Source organism: Rhinopithecus bieti, unplaced genomic scaffold, assembly GCF_001698545.2.
Source record: "Rhinopithecus bieti isolate Rb0 unplaced genomic scaffold, ASM169854v2 scaffold_28016, whole genome shotgun sequence".
NCBI lineage: Eukaryota > Metazoa > Chordata > Mammalia > Primates > Cercopithecidae > Rhinopithecus > Rhinopithecus bieti.
This window is the reverse complement of record NW_016813202.1, coordinates 872,574-880,492: the sequence shown is the minus strand read 5'-3', so window position 1 is coordinate 880,492 and position 7,919 is coordinate 872,574. Positions and strand designations below refer to the sequence as shown.

Below are 7,919 nucleotides of genomic sequence, written 5' to 3'. Positions count from 1 at the left end.
AAAAAAAAAAAAAAAAAGAAAGAAAAAAACAAAACAAACAAACAAACAAAAAACTAAGGAATAGTTATTATAAGGAAAATTTGGCTACTTTCTCCCTGCTTTACTTTGAGCTCCTCCAAACTCACAAACATAGAAGGAAAAGCTGCAAATTTAATTGATCAAGAGTCCAAGTCATTGATGTGGCCCTTTCTCTGACGCACGTTGCCACCATCCACTAATGTCCAAGGTCATTAGAGGTCACTGTGAACTATTCCACCGCCTGCCTCTTCTATATACCTTGGTAGGTAAATTATACAAGGCCTGGCCCAGTGGGGAAGATCCAGAGACTATCTCTTCCTTCCTTCTTTCTGATGAGGCTATTTGTTAATGAATTTGGAACTACTCTCTACTTTTGGGCGGTGTGGCCTGAATGCACACCTGACTACTGGTGTGTAACAGCTTCCTCCACCACGGATCATCTTGAAGGCAGTAAGTTCCCAAAGTTTCCACTTAGGAGTACGGCAATGTAGATGGTGCCCACTTAGGACCCCAGCTTAAACTTCATCTCCTAACCCAGCTTTTACCAGAAATATTGGGTGCAGGCTTAGCACCTTGATTCTCATTTGGCAGCTGTCTTGAGTGTAGCTCCTAAGACAAGGGGGTTTACAGCCAGAGTGAAATAGGTGGAGCAGGAGTGCGGGTGGAGCAACAATTGCTAGCTGGCCAAGGTTTGGGCATTTCGGGGTCTCTAATCTCAGCATCACAAAACATTTTGAAAACTCTACTATTACGTCCAAAATTATGCTCAGTTCATTTGACTGCATGATATTTGATCATTTGAAGAGGTAAGCCTAAACATATAGTGACTGATATACAATCATCTTGTAAGCATTGCCTATTTTCCTCCTCCTTACTCTAACCATCCTTTCCCCAGTCAATGTAGTGGTGATTAAGAAAACCTAACCAGACTCAATGGCTCCCTTCATTATTCCTCTCCTTTTTTCCTAATCCCATACTTGCTGTCTCCCATTCATGTTTCTCTCTTTGGCTCTTAGTTCTCCCCTGTTCATCCTGTAGGCTTACCAGTAGCACTCCAGGTAAAGTCTTCTGAGTTCATCATATTGCTGGACCTTGATAGACACTCACGAAGCTTCAGGACCAACTACCATGGTCCCTGCTCCTCCATCTTCCTTGTCCCTTCTTTTAATTAAGCAGCTAAACCTTGACTGCCACGTTGTCACCATCCCATCACAATGAATCAGTTAAACTGTCACGGGGTTGCAAGAAGGCAGGTCAGGTTGTCATGCAAGTCCTCCTTACTCAAATCTTTCCTCCTGCAGGAGATATTTCGAAACGATCTACATCAAGTGTCAATGAACTTTGACTTGTGAAGAGCCACACAGTAAGAATTTCAAGGTTTTCATGTCATCCAGTCTCTGTCACAACTTCTTGACTCTAGCATTATGGCATGAGTGTTACATATGAGATGATGTGTATCAATAAGCATGGCTGTATTCCACTAAAACTTTATTATGGAATCTAAAATTCGAATTTCAAACAATTGCACACAATATTCTTTTTCTTTTTCTCATTTAAAGCCATTTAAAAGGTCAGGCGTGGTGGCTCGACATTACATGCCTGTAATCCCGGCATTTTGGCAGGCCAAGCCTGGTGGATCAAGAGGTCAGGAGTTTAAGACCAGCCTGCCCAGTATGGTGCAACCCTATCTCTACTAAAAATGCAAAAATTAGCCGGGCGTGGTGGCACATGCCTGTAGTCTCAGCTACTCAGGAGGCTGAGGCAGAAGAATCGCCTGAACCCGGGAGGTGGAGGTTGCAGTGAGCTGAGATCATGCCACTGCACTCCAGCCTGGGTGACACAGTGAGACTCCATCTCAAAAAAAAAAAAAAAAAAAAAAAAAAAAAAGTTTAAAATATTTTTTAAAAAACTCTTCTTAGCTTGCAAGATGTACATAAACAGGGCCAGATTTGGCCCACAGGTCATAGTTTGCTGACACCTGGTATATCCATTAGTAGTTTCTTTGAATGCATTTTTCTTTTGTGCCTATAAAACACACTTTAGATAGTCACCCATATTATCACCACCTTTTTACTCATACTACATTATGAAATAATTCAATTGCCTTATACGCCAATTCAGATCAGCTCTGAACAAAAGGGAGTATAAATAAAATAATATAGTTTCATTTTGTGAAGAAAAGTTACTAAATTTTGAGTTTCCCTCATGTAAATTTTGTGCACAGATATTCATCTTGGGGATTTCCATGAACTGAATTGAGGCATAAGTTGGTTGTAGCACACACTGGCTTGCTCCCTACAAATGCTAATCAAGGTGGCATCCCTTAGTTCCCTTTAAAATGCTATTTGATTTTTGACATGTCAAAATCTTTATGAGCTTCATTATATCTCTTCCTTCCCACCTTCTTCCTAGTAACAAAGCAATGCTAAAGCAATTATCAGAGCTGTTTGGAGAAATGTCCTATGGAAACAGATTATACCATAGACCATTGGCATTCATTAGGAATATTTCCCAAGGCCTTCAAATATCCCAAATACATAAATACCACTAGAGCATATACTTTCTCATAAAATGTAATAATATGTAGCTGAAAAACCTAAGTAATCCTTTACAAGTAATAAATATGGGACCAAACTCTTTCATAAGGCTATTTATTCCTTTCATGAGACTTACTATGACCATGAAAATCAGAAAACAGTCAAAAGTGAATGCTAACATTCTGGGAAGGTCCACTTACTAGTTGGCAACTCAATTCTACACACTGGCCTGGCAGAAAACATTACTCAAGTTAATGCCCTAGCAAAATTATGAGTTGGGTCATTTTATGAACCTTTGAGGACCACGGTGAAATTGCCAATGTTAAATCAATGAATGCTAAGATTCAGCTTTGTTTGAGTAGCCAGGGAAGAACCAATGCCTGCAATAGGTTAAGTTATAGACCAGTTGGAGTGATGTCTGATCCATATAAAGAAATGATCATTCAGAGTCATTCAAGGATGGATTGGGATGTCCCAGGAGGGTGTGAGCTCCTTCCCTGGGGACTGATACTTGAGGGAATGATGAAGGGAAGATCCAGGAGCCAGAGGGGTTGGGTTAGACCAAGAATTCCCCCAGATATCCTTACGACAGCAAAACCCCTCCATATAAAACCTTCTCAGTGAAATAGTAAGGATAGACCATGGTTTATAGAACAATGGAAGAGGTAGACTATAAGAGTCATCCCAACTCTAGAATTTATTGACTGATCAATTACTTAGTTACAGAAAAATTATGGCAAAAGAATGAAACTAATGCTGAAGAGGGTTGAGATCCCCCTCATTTCCGCACCCATTTCCTGGCCTTGATGTACAGCATAGGCATTAAGGTCAGTGAATGGCTGTCAATGCTTGTCAAAACTGTGAAACAGGTGAAGTCTATGAAGCTCAGAAATCAGCTCCTGGGGACTTTGTCTGTTATTTCCAAGAAAAATGTGGCTTAAACTCAGCATCTTTCCCAATATCTGCAAGATTCTGGGAAGGTGGAAAACTGAGAGGTAGAAGTTGTTCCCAGATGCCTCTAATGACAGGATATCAAGGAGGATATCAAGGAGAGCAAGGATATCAAGGAGAGCAAGCATCTCTGAGTAACCTGCGTCCTCTTCTGGGGAATGGGGTAGTACACTTTCTGTTGTATGCAGGACAGTTGTTGGACTGAAATATGATTTTGTTATTTTATTTGAAGATTATGATTTAAGGAAATGTATATAGGTGCCAAGTCAAAAAGTGGTGTGATGATTAATTTTTTATGTCAACTTGGCTAGACTATGGTACCCAGATACTTGGTCAAACATCAGTGTAGATGATGATAAGATTTTTTTTAATAAGATTAACATTTAAATGAGCAGACTGTGAGTCAAACCAATTACTCTCCATAATGTGAGTGGGCCTTGTCCAATCAGTTGAAGGCATTAAGATTAAAAAGACTGCTATCTGCTTAAGAAGAAGAAAATCTGCCTCTACATTGCCTTTAGACTCAAATTGTGACATCAGCTCTTCCCTGGGTCTCCAACCCGCCCTGTACATTTTGAACTTGCCGGCCCCAACAATCACATGAGCCAATTCCTTAAACCAAGTATCTCTCTCCCTGTGAACATTCTATTGTTCTATTTCTCTGGTGGACCTTGACTAATATACCACCACTCCCAGCTCTCTCTGAGTGCTTGATCTGAGCATTATTGTGTGCCTCTTGCATGTGCAACTTCTCTTCACACCACATTGACATACCAGACACCGCCACAGGCCATTGTTGCAATCACATTATGGTCCAAAGTAACATCAACTAATGCGTGTGTGTGTGTGTTTGTGTGTGTGTATAGCATGATTTTCAGGTTTCAGTTAATGGGCCAGGGATGGGGGGAGAGTGAAATGGTACAGCAAGAAAACAATAATAATAATAAAACTATACAAACAACACAAAATAACATTTAATAGTAGACATTAATATTCTTTAAAGTCTCTCAGTCATAATCATAATTAGAGATTTGTTTTATCTGCCCCTGCTTGTGTTATTTGGATATTCTCTTACCACACTATGCCTCTCAATATCAGAAAATATGCTCACGCCTGTAATTCCAGCACTTTGGGAAGTCAAGGCAGGTGGATCACCTGAGGTCAGGAGGTCAAGATCAGCCTGGCCAACATGGTGAAACCCCATCTCTACTAAAAATAGAAAAATTAGCTGGGTGTGGTGGTGTATGCCTATAATCCCAGCTACTAGGGAGACTAAGGCAGAAGAATCGCCTAAACTTTGGAGGCAGAGGTTGCAGTGAGCCAATATCACACCACTGCACTCCAACCTGGGTGACAGAGCGAGACTCAGTCTCAAAAAACAAACCAAAAATAGAAAACACACAGGTCATTACTGCTGTGCAGTGACACTGAAGTTCAGTAATAGAAAAGCTTAGAGGGGGAACTAACCTACTTGGAAATTTTAAAACACTGCCTAAATAAGAAATAAAAAGAGAAATTACGAACTACAGTTGACCCTTGAACCACGTAAGTTTGAACTACACAGATTCATTTACATGCAGATTTTCTTCTGTCTCTGCTAGCCTTGAGACAGCAAGATCAATCCCTCCTCCTCCTCAGCCTACTCAACATGAGGACAAGGATGAAGAATTTTATGATGATCCACTTCCACTTAATAAATAGGAAATATATTTTCTTTATAGTTTTCTTAATAACATTTTCTTTTCTCTAGCTCACTTTATCTTAAGAATACAGTATAGAATACAAATGACATACGAAATATGTGTTGATGACTATTTATGTCATTGCTAAGGCTTCCAGCCAATAGTAGGCTATTAGTTCTTTGGGGGGAGTAAAAAGTTATATGTGAATTTTCAACTGTGCAGGGGTCAGTTCCCCTAATCCTTGCATTGTTCAAGGATCAACTGTATTTAGAAAAACCTATGAGGAGCAGTCAAAGCAGCATTCACAGAAATATTTATAACCACATAATGAACTTTTCAGAAAACGTAATAAAAATGTATACACTGGCATTCAACTCAAGAAGCAAGAAAGTTAACAACAAAATAACATGTAAAAAGTGGAAGGAATCAATGGAAATAGAAGAGTCAAATGAGTACATTTAATTAAAGAACACATGATAAAAGCACAAGCAGTTTCTTTGAAAAGTCCAATAAAATAGAGCTGTTTCAGAAAAAAAGAGAAAAAAAAATAAGCAGGATAAGAATGGGAAAAATGCCTGAACTACTAGTAGGAAGAAATGCTTAAAATACAGGAAAATATTGGATACAAATGTATAGCAATAGATTTGACAATTTACATGAAATAAACCATTTTCTATGAAAGCATAAATTGTCAAAATTTACTCAAGAGACAAGGAAACCCAAGTACACCATTATTCATGGAAGAAATAATAAATTAGCCAAAAACATATATTTAAAATCAAACAAATAGTACTTATACACCAGAATCAGGCAGCTTCTACTAGTCAATCTAGGAAAAGAAGTTTTTCTATTAATGAAACTTTGTTAAAAATATACCAAAAGGGATAGAAAACTTCAAACAAGCACAAGATAAACTAATTCTATCTTTGAGATGCAAATATATATGCACACCATAGATGCAAAAAATATTTTAAAAATTAGCACATCCACTCTAGCATGTACTATGGCAGTGTTTTTCCCGCCTAACACATTTCTTTCTCACCATCAACCCCTAAACTTCTTTCTGTAATGCCACTTTCTTTAAGGAATTGTTCTTCCCCTATTCTGGAAGAGCCCACACTACTACTGCTCAACCATGGAGTAGACATGTGACCTAAACCAGACGAATAAGATTCTCTCTGCTTGAAATTTCGTTCTTGAAAACATCACAAGGTGGTCACTTCTTCTCAAGCTTGCCGTTTGGCTGGTGGGGACCCACACAGGTTCAACACGCGTATCAAGAAGTATTATTTCTGTTTGGGGCCCATCTACCCTCGCCACAGCATGATGTTCGTCCGCAACGATTGCAAGGTGTTCAGATTTTGTAAATCTAAACGGCATAAAAAAGTTAAAAAAGAAGCACAATCCTTGCAAAGTTAGGTGGACCAAGGCATTCCAGAAAGCAGCTGGTAAAGAGCTTACAGTGGATAATTCATTTGAATTTGAAAAACGTAGAAATGAACCTATCAAATTCAGCGAGAGCTATGGAATAAAACCATTGATGCAATGAAGAGAGTTGAAGAGATCAAACAGAAACGCCAAGTTAAATTTATAATGAACAGATTGAAGAAAAATAAAGAACTACAGAAAGTCTAGGATATCAAAGAAGTCAAGCAAAACATCCATCTTATCCGAGTCCCTCTTGCAGGCAAAGGGAAGCAGCTGGAAGAGAAAATAGTACAGCAGTTACAACCGGATGTGGACATGAAGATGCTTCTTAAACATCTCTGTAACCATTTCTTGATGTACTTTTGAAAATGTCCTTTGGAGACTTGGAATCTAACATCCGTAAGATGTTTTGCATCTTACTATCTGATGTTTTGCAGATAGTAATGTAGAAAAGATATATTTTAATCACTTTTCATTTAAGTGACCTTATGTAAAAAATAAACCAATAATTTAGTAGTTCCAAGTCTCCAAAGGACATTGATTTATATAAGTACATCTATCAGTGAAGATTTCACATGAAAATTCTACTTATAACTATAGAAGTGAATTGTGGATGTTAAATGGTTATGCCATTTGGATAATGATAGTAGGCAGCATTTGTATAATAACGAATGGCAAAAATTCATGGCCAGTGATGTATAAAATAAAATATTCTTTGCAGTAAAATATTCCCTTTATTAATGTCACAGAAGGGGGGATAAAACAAGGAACTAACAATTTGTATGACAGCGTCAAATATTGTCGTGATTTTAGAATTTCCTGTTTTGGTTTATTTGCATCTTAGAAGAGCAGAAAGACATTGTTTGATGAAGCCTAATTATGCTGGACTGTTTTCACCTGGTTTAACCCTTCTGATAGGTAGTTGTGGATGCTGGGGATGAGAACTGAATAATCTTTGCCTGGAATGGCATTACACTCTAGAATTTCCACTTCAGAGAATACTCGGTTCTAACCTGTGATTCCTGGTAGAACAAACTTTATTTTTCTAGCCCAGCAATGATCTAGAAGCAGATGAATCCCAGTGCCTTTTAAAACTTTATTGTGTGGTTTTCTTTTAAAAAGCTCCTAACTGTTTTTGGAAAGTAGAATTTATGGGTACAACATTCTGTTCATTATTTGGATATAAAATGAAACCATTTTAAAAGTAAAAAAAAAAAAAAGAAGAAGAAAACATCATAAGGTAATAAAGGTAATTGGGGGTAAATGATATATGATGTGTCGTAGGAGCAATGCGATCTGCTAG

The 7,919-nt window shown here is 38.1% G+C and overlaps 1 pseudogene; it reads left to right on the top strand.

Annotated features, from left to right (window-relative positions):
* The first annotated feature begins 3,390 nt into the window (after window positions 1-3,390).
* On the top strand, window positions 3,391-6,982 carry LOC108512499 (probable ribosome biogenesis protein RLP24 pseudogene; annotated as a pseudogene).
* Window positions 6,983-7,919: the final 937 nt, after the last annotated feature.